This window comes from Artemia sp. Qi Xiang Cuo, chromosome 12 (genome assembly GCF_049724085.1).
Source record: "Artemia sp. Qi Xiang Cuo chromosome 12, ASM4972408v1, whole genome shotgun sequence".
Classification (NCBI taxonomy): Eukaryota; Metazoa; Arthropoda; class Branchiopoda; order Anostraca; family Artemiidae; genus Artemia; species Artemia sp. Qi Xiang Cuo.
In genome coordinates this window covers 25,550,248-25,566,077 of record NC_142805.1, presented here as the reverse complement: position 1 = coordinate 25,566,077, position 15,830 = coordinate 25,550,248, and the positions used below count along the sequence as shown (strand labels likewise).

The window sequence follows — 15,830 nt, the reverse complement described above, 5'->3', positions numbered from 1 at the left end:
AATACTTTATAAATAAATTTGGACTATATATTTGCACAGTAGGGGGGGGCGGTAGGGGTAAAGTATAGCGGGTCTGCATGCAAAATATGTTAGGTACAATTATTCTACATATTACGAAGTAAGAATTGTTTTCTAACTTCAAACTGTGCAAAAACTTTACCCTCACTCCCACCCCTAATGTGCAGATATATAGCCCAAATTATATATTTTCCATCTATTCTGTCACTTGTCTTTGTCTTGTCTCATGCTAAGATGAAAGAAAAGAACGAAGAAACTAGTTTGTTCTCAAGTTTTACACAGCGTAGACTTGAGTGTTTGCCGTATAATATACAAGTACCGGATCACCCTGTTTTGTCCATTGTGTGGCCGAACTATTTAGAATTGATTGGACAGTCTAGCCAAAATTTGTAGAGCTTGGATAAGAGATCCGAATGAATGACATAAACTAAAGGCCGATACCCACCGAATCTTTTTTTTACATTGAACCGAGCAGATCTTGCTTTTTAAAGTTCAGGAAATGGCAGTTCCTTACAATATTTTAGCATACCATCTTGGAAAACATAAAATCAGCTAAAAGGAAGTATCATTTGAGTAATTTGACAGCTTTGAGAGTTCCCTGTTGTACTACGGGCCTTAATTAGGCTTGATTTATTATTCTCACTTCCATGCACCCTGAATTTTCATTAACTGTAATAAATATGGTCGAAAGTCTCGAAGACAACAAGGCTCCTTTCCTAGACCTATGACTCACAACAATGCCATCTTCTCTTATAGAACCTATAGATAAAAACATGTAAATTTATAATAAGCTGATTTATAAGAGCGTCTCTTTAGATAATCATACTTCTTACGAGCTGAACTGTAAAAAAAAACAAAATTGATTACATACCTGACAAAATATGTCAAATGAAACAAATGATTAGTAACCACAGACAAATTTGGTGTCAAAACTTTGTTAAAAATATAGTTATAGATGGCGTTATAATCGAATGTTTGTTGTCCGAGCAACATCTATAGTTAAAAAGACAAGTTTTATGAACGACAGGAGGGGGAGGGGATTCTGGGTTTTTATTTCACGATTTTAATTTAGAGATAGAAAATGAATATGGCAAGACATTGATTTGAAAAGCTTGTGTCACCACTAATTTGCTCCCAACTATTCTCTACTAATATTATGTCCGTCTGTCTCCTACCAGATTCCTGCTACAGACGGAATTACTATTCTTCTAAGTTTCCGTTTTTTCTTATTTGAAAAATGATGCCTTAACTCTGATTGGTCAATGACGATTTTTTTTTGAAAGTCGACTCATTTTCATCTCTAGGAATTACGAACAGTATACGTAATTGCCGCTGTAGTCATGTGTAGTTTTTATTTTTATCAAAAAGAATAACTATAATGTGGCCTGGATATTATAAAAACTAAATGACAAATCATTATAATTGAAACAGTGGATTCAAAACACACCAGTCCCATGTCTATACTGGCTATACCAGTTAAATTCAAATAACCAGACACTAGGGACTCTTTTTGCCGTATCAGGCATCTATACTTTAAATTTTGCTGTTTCCAGGGTTAAAACGAAACAATGTGATTTAGATGTATTTGTTTTACCCTGTATTTGTTAGATGTATTTGCGGGGCATGATCCCCCCTTGGAAATTTGGGTCTGTAAAGCAATTATAAGGAAACCAAAGGAAAGAGAGCAGAATAGGGAAAAGCCATGGAAAAAATGTGTGTTGCCCCATTGTTGACCTTCTGCCAATAGATTTTGACCATTAATAAGAAAAATATAAGTTCTAATTTGTGACTGAGTGAACCCTTTCCAGTTTTCCATAAACATTTTTTCTGTATGGTTTGGTTGGAGCAAAAAAATCCATTTCTTCAAAGTAATGAAGGGTAAGTAAATAACGATCCTTGTCAATAACGAAACTATAAGAGCCTAACTATTGATAAGATTCAATCAAAGAATAAGCTTTTCATGGTGATCCTAAATATGTATTTGTTTATTAGTAATTAGGGCAGTTATTAGTACACAAGGAAGTTCGTATAATTAAAGAAAACATAAGGAAAACAACTTAATAAGGGGTAATTTCGGTAAAAATAAGCCGTCAACTTTTGCTTGCATTGCAAGAGTACCCATGAGCTGATTTATGAGGCCACTATAATCAGAATTATTTCCCCTTGACGAAATGCTGGGAATTTCTGTATTTTCCCTCTGAACGGATACATTTTTTGTGTTATATTATCATTTTTTTTCTAGGAGTGATTGTATTTATGTAGTTGTTACTTTGAAAATATTTAATTTTTTACAATTATGAAGTATAAAGGTGTCAAATATACTAGTTTTTGGTATTCAAAATTAAACTTTTTAAAAATGAATTAAGAGTTTTTATTTGATTTTCTGAATCTTATTTTTAAAATTTTACTTTGAACAAAATACTTTGATGATGCGTTACTTTTTATAAACACTGAGTCTAAAGGCATTAAATATTTTGGTGTTTGATAACCAAGTCCAAAACTCTCAATATTGTTAAAAAAAAATATGTGTCCAACGCTTCGGCATTACTCAACAGAACTGAATGCTGGGAGTTTATATCTTAGTTTTTGTAAATAGGCTAATGTTTTGTGTATTTTTTTGTAATTACCTACTTTTTTCATTTTTATATACTTTTACTTTAATTGACATACTTTTTCCATTCCCTTTAGAAAAATGTTTGTCTCTAAAAAAGACAAGTTCTTTCAACTGAAAGTAAGGAGTAACATTAAAACTTAAACGAACAGAAACTATTACGTAAATGTAGGGGGGTCGCCTCCTCCTTAACACCTCGCTCTTCGCGCTAGAATTTTTCTGCACTTTAAAAAAAAGTTACTTAAATGTTCTAATTAAACGACTCTTGTGTTTCAGGATTCGTTTTTTAAGAATCAGGACAAAGTTTAAACTTTAGCGTAAAGAGTGAGGTGTTGAGGTGGGGACACCCCCCTCCATGTACGTAATAATTTATGTTCGGTTTAAATTTTGATATTGCTCCTTACTTTCAGTTGAAAAAACTTGTTTTTTTCTGATCGTTTTTTAAATAACGCCAGGATACCTGGTTCCACCTCCACGGAAAAATCCCTTCCCCATAGAGACATCCTCTGGACAATTCAATCCTGGCAAAGATTTACACCGGACAATTACCCTTAACATCTCATCGCCTAAAATTGAATCGATAAAGAGAAAGCAAGACGTATAAAGAAATTTCGTATAGGAATTCTGGCAAATTCACCCAGTGTAAAATTTGCCCTAAAAAGTTCATCCCCTGAAAACTTCCCTCTCCATGGAAAATTCTCACAGCAGAAAATTCGTCCTCCCCTCCCCACCCAAAAAATGTATGCATAATTCCTAATAACAAATAAAACAAAGTGCAAATTTTATAACTTAAAGACCTTTCCCCAGGAACTGTAGAAGGTCATATTATCTCCAAAGACATAGTTATTGGGCCTTTCAACTATGCTGAAATAAAAAAGCTATTTCAAAATTTCGATCGGAAGGTTTTGGGGAAAAAGTGGCATGGGGGGGGGGGTCTAGTTCCCTCCAATTTTTTGCCACTTAGAAAGGGCACTAGAACTTTTCATTTCCGTTAGAATGAGCCCTCTCCCGACGTTCTAGGCCCACTGGGTCGATACGATCACCCCTGGAAAAGAAAAAAACAACAAATAAACACGCATCCGTGATTTTTCTACTGGTAAAAGTTAAAAAATTCCACATTTTTGCGTATATGAGCTTAAACCCTCCACAGTAGAGTTTTTTGATATGCTGAATCTGATGGTGTGGTTTTCATTAAAATTATATTACTTGTAGGGGGTCTTTCCCCCTTTTTTCAAAAATCAGGCAAATTTTCTCAGGCTCGTAACTTTTGATGGGTAAAACTAAACTTAATGAAACTTGTATATTTGGAATCAGCATAATAAGCCAATTCTTTTGATATATCTATTGGTGTAAAAAATCCGTATTTTTAGAGTTTTGGTAAATATTGAGCAAGGTCGCTCCTTGTGGTCGTTTGTTGGTAATGAACTGTAAGTTCGTTACCACGAACTGTTTGATTACCCCTCAAAATCGAAACAGAAATCATTGAAATATTCATCGTTTTTTCTTCGTTACCAAAAGTATTGTATTGATAGAACTTTACAGTTTTATCAAATGTAATTAAACAAATGGAAAAGGTTTCTCAACTAAAGTAAGGAACAAGTTTAAAACTTAAAAAAAATATATATTATTAAGTATATAAGGGAGACTGTCCCCTTCTTAACACCTTGCTGATTAAAAAAAAAATTTTTAGTGCTTTGAAAAATCTTTTTTTTTCCAATTGAAAATTTTCTTTAAAAATTTGGAAAAAAGCCAAACTTCACAGTATAGAGAAAGGAGCTTAGGAAGAGACAGCCACCTTCATACAAAGAATAATATGTTTAAATTGGTTTCAAATCTGTCCCTTTGTCTCAGTTGAAAAGCTCTTCTTTTATTTAATTTCTGATTGTTTTCAAACTCATACCTAAGCCTAACCAAGATATAGTTTGAGGTACCGGTCACTTAAATCCCTGGTTAATTGCTTTTAGAATGTATAAATCAATAATTGTACGTTGGTTAGTACCTCCCTACGTTTAAATTTGAAATTTTAATTTTGGATAAAATTTGAATATACAAAAAATTTGGTGATGAATAGTAATTTTGGTGAAAAGTTCACGTTAAAATTACTACTAAGGATTTTCGGCTGAAAACTAAGTTCCTAGCAGTATTTGCCACCCCAAAGAAATTTCCTGGCAGGGCTGATGATGACCTGCGTTGCCTTTTCCACCTCTGTGGTGGTAGATATGGGAATGCAACATTTTAGCTGTACAGAGAAACATTTAAATTAATTCCTACCCCTCCCCCAACCTCTTTCAAAATTTATCGGAAGCCTCATGAAGAGTAAGCAGTTTCCATTAAATGTAATCAGAGCAAGCAGGAATGTGGGGGGGGGGGTTGTCATCCTCAAAGACCTAATTTCCAGAACTTTCAACTACGTTGAACAAAATGGCTATCTCAAAATTTTTATTGGATGTGTCTGGGGGAAAAGGTGGGCGTGAGAGGGGGTTAGTTGCCGTCCAATCACTTTCGACCTTAAAAAGGGCACTAGCCCTTTGAATTTCCAATCGAATGAGCCCTTTTTGAAGTTTCTACGACAAAGCTTTCTATAAAAAACCTTATATGCCCCCAGGGCATAACTTACAACCTATGCCCTGATAACTGTGGGGGAATGTCCTCCTCAAAAACATAATTTCTATCGGGAAATCAACTAAGCTGAACAAAATGCCTATCAAAATTTTTATTGGATGTGTTTGGGGAAATGGTGGGCATGGAATGGGTATTAGTTGCCTTCCAATCAGTCTCGACTATTAAAAAGGGCACTAGTCGTTCCAATTTCCAATCGAATGAGCCCTTTTTCAAGTTTCTACGACAACTCCTTCGATACGAAGTGCCCTGGTCAAAATAAATAAAACATTGTGCCAACATCGTTCTTTACTTAAGCAGCGCTATTGCGCTGCCTATGATTACACTGTTCTTATAAATGTGATGCACTCATTTTTTAAAGCATGTCCCGGGAAGGTATTTTGTCAATCATTTTGATTCAAAAGGGAATAGAGGTCATCCACTTCATGGTTTGCAACGACATTCTTAGTAGATCACTAAATCCACACCCCTATGTTTGGCATAATTTTGTCAAAATCCTGTGTGTGCGGGGGGGGAGGGGGGGGGGTGAATCTGGAGCCAATTTTCCCAAATCAAGTAAAAAATGACAGAAAACTTAAAAACGAGCCATAAAAGAGGTAAAGATGTACTAAAGAAAGCTGACCTGTTTCAGTGTATGCTTGAATTATGCAGGCTTATCTTAGTTTTAACAACATTTTTGGAGAAACTAAATTTCACCTGGGGGGGACTGGGGTCTGGGGGAAAACCGTGGTCTGGGACAGGCAGTTGCTCCCTCTGTCCCATAGGGAATTACGCTCCTGGCCACAACCCCTTGCCACTTAATGGTTGGAGAAGCGTAGGCATGTGGTTCTGGAACCACTCAATGTTGTATATAAAAAGAAGGATTTCATATAGCTATATTTATTCAAATTATTTACTTGGCAGTTCCGCTGTAATATCCTCTCCACGCGCAAGACTCTGAATCCAAAGAGGAAGAAAAACAAATGAAAACAGTTCTGTAGGATAATTCAGGTGATTCTTCCCAAAATTTTTTAAATGAAAACAAACTTAGTTTATAATACCATTTATCGTACCTACACAAGAAATGATCTTTTTTTAAATCTCGATTCATTTGTAAGTATTGAATGGCTTTTCTTTTTTAGGGACAGGTCTAATAACTCCCTAAGCCTAAAGGCACATTTCTGTTGAGCTAGCAAAATTTCCCACTCTGAAAATGACATTTTAATGTCATTTGGATCTGAAAAAGACATTTCATGATCATTTTGTAGACAAGTTCGACGTGAATGAATCTTATTAGTATTAAGACTACAGACTCGCTTTAAAATTTATATCACAACTGGAAATTCTCGGTTTTATAGAGAGAAATAACTGGATCTCCAGAGTCCATATTCTGGTTGATATATTCTTAATTTCGGGTAATTAATTGAAAAAAAATTTCCACAAAATAAGTTTTTCAAAGGCTGATTACCCTCCTGTAGCTTTTGGCCCTTAAAAAGGACACAAGAACTTTCAATTTTGAATGGAATGATCCCCTCCCAAGTTTCTAAGATAGCCCCTTCCATTTGAAGTTGGTGGACAAAAGTTTTCGGTAGTTTTCTAGCCCTGTTTTGGTCTGCAGTTTGAGGGGGAAAATCTTTTTTTTCATTTTCCTTCTGCATTGGGTGTACCCTTAGCCAAAAGTTGAAATTCGGCGATTTTTGAGCCCCCTTTGTTAGAGGAGGGACAAATTTCAAAGGGACAAATTAAAAAAAAAAAACATCCTTTGAATACTATCTTTTATACATTAGTCGCATTGGCTCAAGGACCTGTGGCAGTAAGTTTCAAATCCTCGCCCCCTAATCCTTCCCACAAGAAGTTATTGATGATCATTTCGACCGAGAAAAAAAACTTCCTGAAAGTTTCACGCTGCTGGACTCCAAGACAAAACATGCCTCTCCTCCTCCTTTCCAACTTTAAAATATATCTGTAAAGAATTGACAGTTCACGTGATTTACGGTCTTCATCCCTGGCTCCGTGGGGGTTACTTCATCCTTGAATACAAATTTATTAATATTTTCGACTATTCTGAACAAAATCGGAACCTCGAAATCTTGATCAGATGTCCTAAGGGGTTACAAAAGGACTAGATATCAAAATGGGTTCTACGACAAGGAGGAATGTTCTCCAATCACTTTCGACTTTCAAAAAAAGGCACTAGAACTCTCAATTCCTGATCGAATGGGCACCTTCGGAAGTTTCTACGACCACGAAGGGGGGTTCAATGTCACTCTTTAATTTCATAACTAAGATGTAGACCAGAAATAGTCCCAGAAACCAAGAGGGATTTGATATCAATTTCTACCTCTACCCCTTCTCTATAACTAATTCTGTATTTATGTGAAGGCTCAATGAGAGTTAGAATGTTTTGGCAGTAAAACGCACTCTTTGAGGTACACCTCCCGACTTTGAAGCAATTTAATTTAGTTAAATTAAGCTTTGAAATAAATCTCAGTAACATTTTTCTGCAATAAGAAGGGAGATATCACTCTTATTCAGGCTTAGATAAAGGGAGATTAGAGATTAATTCCTACCCCATCCTATATTTATCTAAAAACTAGTGGAGATCTAGACAATTCGGGCATTGAAATGCACTTTTTTAATACATCTGGCATCTTTCCCACCTAATACAATTATATACTTTTTTTTTTTATTTGTCTGAAGTTCCCTTTGACAGCTCAATTTTACATTTAGGGAGAATTTTGTAAGGAGGGATTTTCTGCAGGAGAAATTTTCTAGTAGAATAAGCCGGACCCCTTTCTGGAAAATGTGATCTTTGTATCTTTATTTGATTTCTTCTTGCATTCGTGAGAAGAACAACAGTTGACCATGTTCAATTACATGGATCTTTTGCCGAACTAATTATTTCCAATTTTCTCCCCATCAAGGAGGTTATAGACGTTATCGGTCGCAGGTTTGTCAATGATGACACGAAACCAACCTTTTACGGGTACCTGAAGTTTTACTCCAAGCGAAGCAGCATATTAACCTTCTATTTGGCACGGGGGGGGGAGTAGAAACCGGTACCGACTGTCGAAAACAAAACGCCATCTAGTGTTATGTGATTTTGTTCCTTTTTAATAATAATAATAATAATATATTGAAAACCTGTCGTATACAATAAATGTACAATGACAGAGTATACAAAAATACGAAAAGAGGAAACAAAAAGAAAATATACTAAAAAATAACAACAAAAGCAACAACTTCTTAAATAGTATACAAAATAGTACGAAAAGAGGAAACAGAAAGATAACATACTCAAAGATTACAACAGAAACAACAACTTCTTCGAAAATAACAACAAGAACAACAACTTCTGAAAGGAGAAAAAAAAGAAAAAAAGGGAAACAAGAGGGAAAAGCAAACAAGCAAACTTGCCCACTCGTGCTTTAAAATTGCTGGTTTTGTTTTTTGCCGGTTAATAAGTATCTCAACAGGTTGATTTGGGTCAGCTAGGTTGTAGCGCCGAATCAGAAAATTATTTTTTGTCCAAGGTGGCAATTTTAGTAGGTACTTTGCAAAACGGAAAAATAAAGAGCGGATTTTAGACTTTTCACGGTTTGCCAATAATTTCCAGAAAGGGGTCACATATAATATATGTGGCAGAGCGGTAGCGTTGTAAATACTTGCCAGTAGTGAACGGTTAAATCTCAGAGTGGATTCAACGATCAAAGCATAGGAGCTGGAAATTCGCCATTCAAGATGTGAGATCAGGAGGGAGCGGGTATGCTGTAATGAGGTACCTATTGGCAGCCCCAGATATACTATTTTATCAACTGGTTTTACTGAGCAATCGTCTAGTGTGATATTAGTAGGAGGGTCATTTTTCCAATTGTAAAGCAAGAGTTCCGACTTTTGGGAGTTAAATCTCAGACCGACTTTCTCGTAATTAGACTGCAGACATGAGAATATTTCTGAAAGGCGGTTAAACGTCCGGCTGAAATTCAGCGTGTCATTAGCATAGCATACTAGGGAGATGTCAATGGAACTGTAAATGCATGATGAAGGACAGCTGTCCTGAGGCTCAATAATGGACTTATTGAAGAAATTGGGAGATATAACTACCCTTTGAAGGACACCTTTTAGGACTGGTATCAAAGCTGACCGTGTGGCCGGCGGAAGCGCTTTATCGGGAGGGAGCTTGAGTCACACGTGAAGGCGAAAGTAAAGATCACGGAAAGCCCGGATGATATTTGAGTTCACTCGTCTTTTAGCTGAGTTTAGCAACATAAGCGCATGAATCAATGAATCAAACGCTCTCCACAGGTCTAAGCCCCCGATCGCTAGGCTTTCTCCTGATTTGCGTGCATCCAGGAGTGCATATGCAACGACATGAAGTGCTTCGGCACAACCAATACCGCGTTAGAAACCGAATTGTCTTAATGAACTGCAACACAGTTTCTCAAACTCATCTACGAATAAAAGTTCAAATAGCTTGCAAAGAGAAGTAGCAATCGTGATTGGACGGAAAGAGGAGCATTGCATGGTAACTTTTCCTTTTTTAGGAACTGGCGTAAGAACTCCAATTGAGAAAGTGGTTGGGACAATACCCTGAATGAGGATAATGTGCATCAGGAGAGTTACATGACTAATGAGAGCGGGCCCACCACTTTTTAGATGGAGTACGCTGATCCCGTCAATCCCGAAAGATTGTTTAGGTTTTAGGTGAGAGATGGCCTTCCATACAGCTCCCTCTATTACAACATAATCACCCTGAGGACAACTATCAAAGAAGTCGTCCAACTCAGCTTCGTATCTTTCGTTGAGGGCTGGGTCAGGAAGACTACCCTTAGCTATTGTATACTTGTCTTTTCAGCTGCTTATGAATTTAGAGATGGGTAAGAAAAGGATTACTTTTGTCACCAGTGGATCTATCAGCCTATTTAACCTGCCATGATTTTCACAAGCTAATCTAGGCTTATTTGTGCAGATTAGAATGTGACTTTAGATACTTTGATAAAATCCCAGTTTAGGGTGCTTCTTGCCATCTTGGAAAGTAATTAAGTTAGGTGAATGCAGCTTTCAGGAATGAATCCAGTCCCTAAAATAAACATCTTATTGAAATCATTTATTTAATCAAGTTGGCAAATGAAATCAAGTTGGCAAATACACGTTGATCGAACTGATTGTAATACACACCTCATCCATACGGTGCTGATAACAAAATAAAACTTACGCCTTTTAACGTCTAATTACATTACTATTAAATATCACCTTAGAATAGCTCTTTTAGACCTATTCGGCTGAAGAGCCAAATCGAAATTTTGGGAGGGATGGCGGGCTGAAATGATCCCACACAGAATCAGTGGCGGATCCAGGGGAGGGACGTGGGGGGCGCGCGCCCCACTAACGTAGTCTAAAGGAGTGTAATTTACTTAATTAATTAACGCAATATTGCGTTAAGTAAACTTGCTCCTAACGCTAGTTTATCGGATCAACCTTTTTTGCCCCCCCCCCTATAAAATCCTGGATCCGCCCCTGTTCAGAATATTATGTATCATGAAAGAGAGGCTAAGGTAGCTTGGGTAATTCCTCCGGATAGACTTCTTCCACAACAATGTTATCATTTTCATTCCGTAAAACCGGATAAAAAAATACGTCAATTCTAAGCATTCTAAGCAAAGAAAGAATTAAAATTGCACGATCTTTTATTCAATATTAGTATATAAGGTGTTAAAATAATTTTAAAGTGAAGTCCATAACAAAATACATGATTATAATGAGCGATGGTTGGCTTCTCGAGCCCTCCCCGAATTTTAAAGCTGAGGAGGTACATTACTGTCTGATCAAACCCATTTGAGACATCAATCGCCTATGTGTCGCTGACACAACTTACCACTTCCAATTTAATGTCTTTCACAACACTAGAATTCTGTGTTGATTATTGGTAAAATTCCTTATCTAATATGCTCTTTCAGATCTATTTGGTTTAACAGTCAAATTTAAACTGACCCTCAAGTTCGGTCTTCCGCAGAAATTTACAATATTGCCATGAATTGCAAATCCAAATTTGCCTTATCATTAGAGTATATGATTTGATATGGTAATGATAAACATTAACCTAGTTAATTACCAACAACAGATTACCCTTAACTACACAAAATATTATGATTTTTATTTTAAATTTAGCAACAGAAATCATTGTGCTATTTATGACTAGCCTACTGAGCAGGGTTGCTACGCAGTGAAAAATATCACTAGATTTCAGTAATTCTTTGTTTGATTTAGGGATTTTCTTCAATAATCTAGTAGTTTCTTCAATATTATGTACTGATTTAGTATTTTTAGGCAATATAAAAATCACTAGAAATAGTGATTAATCAGATTAATGATTAGAGGTGGCAACCCTGCTGCTCAGTGAGAGCCTCCCTCAAACAGTTCTGCATCCCAAGCCTGTAGATACGGGAGAGTTGTCCATATATGAAGAGTCTATTTGAATAGCTAATCAGAAGGCACGAAACGGAGAGTGCCTAAATGCCTGGGGGTCTGTAAAGGTAGGTAGAACTCTTAACTACAGGATAAAAACATTTAAGGAAGGATTAATGCCCCTTAGATAGATCTGGGATGGGTCCCACTGAACGTGGATATGTTCTGATGGAATGAACCTTATGCCCAGCTATGGATTAAATAGTCAACAAGCAAGAAGCTCTAAGGTAAGAGTTTTCTCAAGACAGCTGAAATTCACCACTAGGGCTGTCTCCTGGATTTTACTAAAGGGTGGGAAGACGAAAAAAAACTCTACAAGACGTGACAAAACTTTGTTTCCATGTATTTTGTTACTTCGGTACGAGTAGAACAAAAAATTCGTGGGAGGGAGAGTCAAATGGGATAAACTCCTTGGATATAGCCTTTCTCACCACCTGCAAAGGACTGTTAAAACTGGCTTACTGCAGCTGGCCTCAATAGTCTTGAAACCCTCTTCCTTAGAATCTATATTCTCCAGAGACTACAAATGCTGCCAGGAATGCGGTGTGGTCGTATATATTGACTGGAGGAATCCTACCTACCGAAAGTTATCTTTAAAGGAACGGGACATGGTAAATATTCTCCTGGAAAGCTTAGGAAGAGATGGTGCGACAACTTCAGAAGGACCGAAACTATGCGGCTCAATAGTGATCGAAACTCTAATTTTTTAGAGTTTCGGTCAGTATTAAGCCGCATCGCTCCTTACTGACGGTTTGTTACCGCGAACTGTTTGATTGACAATTTGTGGTTTGACTGTGAAATTTGGTTTAAAAAATAATGAAATTTTATATTCCCTGTATGGCAAGATTTTCAATCAAAGCGAGTAGTACCATAAGGAAATCCCAGAGCTGCCGAATCGCTCAAATGATATTTGCTTTGAGCTGGTTTTCAGCGTTTTCCTAGCAGGTATGCTAGAACATTTTTAGGAACTGTCCCTTCCTGGACTTAAAGAAAAAGTTTTGTTCCGTTTAACCAAAAAACGAAATTCACACTTTCTATTGATGCAAGTTTTATAAGCTAAGTATCTCTATCTGTGGCACAACACAGGAGAAGTTCACTGTTTCTTTTAAGATTCATGGGGAAGTAGGAGTCGGCTTTTAGTTTTCTGTCGTTTATTCGGATCTCTTATCCAAGCTCTACAAGCTATGGCAACACCGCCCTATCAATTCTAAATAGTTTGGCAGCAAAAACTAAACGAGTTTATAACGGACGATATGGGGTGATCTTTCGAGGTATCGAATCCCCTTAAGAACGGAATAAATATTGTATATTTTAAATTTCAGTCCATTTAGAGGGAGAGATTTTCCCCAAGAAACTCAAGATTGCCATTGACTTTCGAAATAATTTATTTTCCATAATATATCTCGGTCAATTTATTTCTTTTTATTAGTCCTCCACTAAAAATATATTCCTGTAAATGCACATAATCGGGTCATTCGAGTGTATAAATTTCACTATCAAGTACTTGAACAGTGATATTTCTTGTTTGTCTTAATATTTCTCACATAAGTACCGAGCCTCATTTCCCCGTAGACTTCCTTGGTGCGCTAATCTGCGCTGTGGTCGTTGTGTGAGAGTTGAAAATAATCTTTCCTACCTCTATAATATAAATTTCGCTGCCCTAAAAGTGAAATGCTTTAAAAATGTATGTAAATTTGTTTATTGATAAAATTTATATATATATATATATATATATATATATATATATATATATATATATATATATATATATATATATATATATATATATACAAAACATTGTGTCCTTTAGATTTCTTCTTCTATGTGTAGGTTATCATCAGAAACGATAAGTGGTAACAGCTCGTTAGGATTCAACTTGTATTCATCTTGACATGCAAAGTCGGGGTCTCATTTTCTACAATATAGTGTAACTTCCTTTTTATTAAATCTTTTTGTAAAGTCAGTAACAATGTCTTAGTTAATGTTATAAAATTCACGTGTGACAATTTGCTTATTTGAAGCAAATTCACATACAAAATTTTCATATGAAGAATCACTTTCTGTAATTCTTCATTATTAAAATAATGTCATTCTTCATTATGTAATTCATGTTATAAAACTCACGTGTTTCAATTTGCTTATTTGAAGCAATGTCACATAAAATACTCTCATCTGAAGAATCACTTTTTGTAACAGCCAGCGAGGGGATCTTTGGAGGAATTAAATAAAAAAAACAAGTTTTTTAAACTGAAAGTAAGGAGCGACATTAAAACTTAAAACTAACAGAAATGATTCCGTATATGAAAGGGGCTGTCCGCTCCTTAACGCCTCGCTCTTTACGCTAAAGTTTTTTATTGTTTTAAAAAATAAAGTTGTGAGACGGAGTCAAACTTTAGCGTAAAGAGTGAGGCGTTAAGGAGGGGACAGCCCCTTTCATATACGGAACAATTTCTGTTCGTTTTAAGTTTTAATGTCGCTCCTTACTTTCAGTTAAAAAAACTTGTTTTTTTTATTTAATTTCTGATCGTTTTTTAGTTAATGCAGCTTTTATTTTGGCTCGCCGTCATTGAATAAGTAAACAAAATTTGCATTAAAATTTTACTTTTCTTTTGCTAAATGGCTGTCTCTAAATTTGGTTCTGACGTAATTTACAAATTAACTTACGTAACGAAGTTCTATATTCGTATATTTTTCTTCTGGCAAAAAATACAAAGTTGCAGATTTTTGCAGATATGAGCTTGAAACCTATGTTATAGGGTTTTCTGATACGCTGAATCTGACGGTGTGATTTTCATTAAAAATTTTTCACTTTTAGGGGATGTTTCCCCCTCTTTAAAAAATCAGGTGAGTTTTCTGAGGCTCGTAGCCTTTGATGAGTAAGACTAAACTTAACAAAATTCATATATTTATAATCAGCATTATAAGCGCATTATTTTTATACATTTTTTGGCATCAAATTTCCGTTTTTAAAATTTTTGACTACGATTTAGCTGCATTGCTTGTTTTTTTTTTTATTGTTTTTTTTTTATTACGTATATGTTATTAAGTATATTTTTGGGTTCTCCCCTTATTAAAAAAAACCCTCTTTAAGTTAAAAGTTAAAAAAAAAATTTATTAAAAAAACCCAGAATCACAAAGGCCGTTTAATTAGAATAGATAGTTCTTTTGAAAGCACTAAAAAAACTGTAGCGTAAAGAGCGAAGTATTGACTTGGGGGAGAACCCCCTCATATACGTAATAATTTCTGTTCATTTTAAGTTCTAATTAATGTCCCTTACCCCAAAGAAACATCCTCCACGGAAAGATTCTCCCGAGTAACCCCCTCCTCCAGCCCCCTCCCCCCCCCCACCAGAAAAAAATTCTTCCTGAAAATGTCTGTATACTTCCCAATAACCAATACAATATGTAAGCAATGGGCAAAGTTCATAACTTGCAGCCCTTCCCCTGGGAACTGTGGGGGAGTAAGTCATTTTAAAAGACATCTTTATTAGATTTTCGACTATGTTAAACACAATGGCTATCTCAAAATTTTAATTGGGTGACTTTGAGAAAAAAATGAGCGTGGGAGGGGGCCTAGTTGCCCTCCATTTTTTTTGGTCACTTAAAAAGGGAACTAGAAATTTTAATTTCCGTTCCAATGAGCCCTCTTACGATATTCTAGGACCACTGGGTCAATACGATTACCCCTGGAGAAAAAAAAACAAAACAAATAAACACGCACCCGTGATCTTTCTTCTGGCAAAAAATCCAAAATTCCACATTTTTGTAGATAGGAGCTTGAAACCTCTGCAGTAGGGTTATCTGATACGCTGAATATGATGGTGTGAATTTCATTAAGGTTCTATAGCTTTTAGGGGGTCTTTCCCCCTTTTTTCGAAAATCAGCCAAATTTTCTCAGGCGCGTAACTTTTGATGGGTATAATTAAACTTGATGAAACTTATATATTTGAAATCAGAATTAAAATCTGATTCTTTTGATGTATCTATTGGTACCAAAATTCCGTTTTTTTGAGTTTCGGTTACCATTGAGCCGGGTCGCTCCTTACTTACAGTTCGTTACCACGAACTGTTTGAAAGCCCTCTAAGGCTTTTAATTCTTTGTCTTTTTAATTTTTGGAGACGAATTGTATAGAGGAAA

At 35.9% G+C, this 15,830-nt stretch overlaps 1 protein-coding gene across 2 annotated transcripts in view; it reads right to left on the bottom strand.

Moving 5' to 3' along the window:
- LOC148945922 (acid sphingomyelinase-like phosphodiesterase 3b) overlaps positions 1–11,175 on the bottom strand; it is an 83,797-nt gene extending 72,622 nt beyond the window's left edge. The window contains exon 1 of one of the 2 annotated variants that reach the window (XM_089097838.1): positions 11,103–11,175. The gene's annotated coding sequence lies outside the window, so the exon portion shown is untranslated. Of the gene's footprint in view, positions 1–889; positions 954–11,102 lie in introns of those variants that run through there. The other variant, XM_089097837.1, reaches the window with a different exon arrangement.
- Between the last annotated feature and the right edge of the window lie 4,655 nt (positions 11,176–15,830).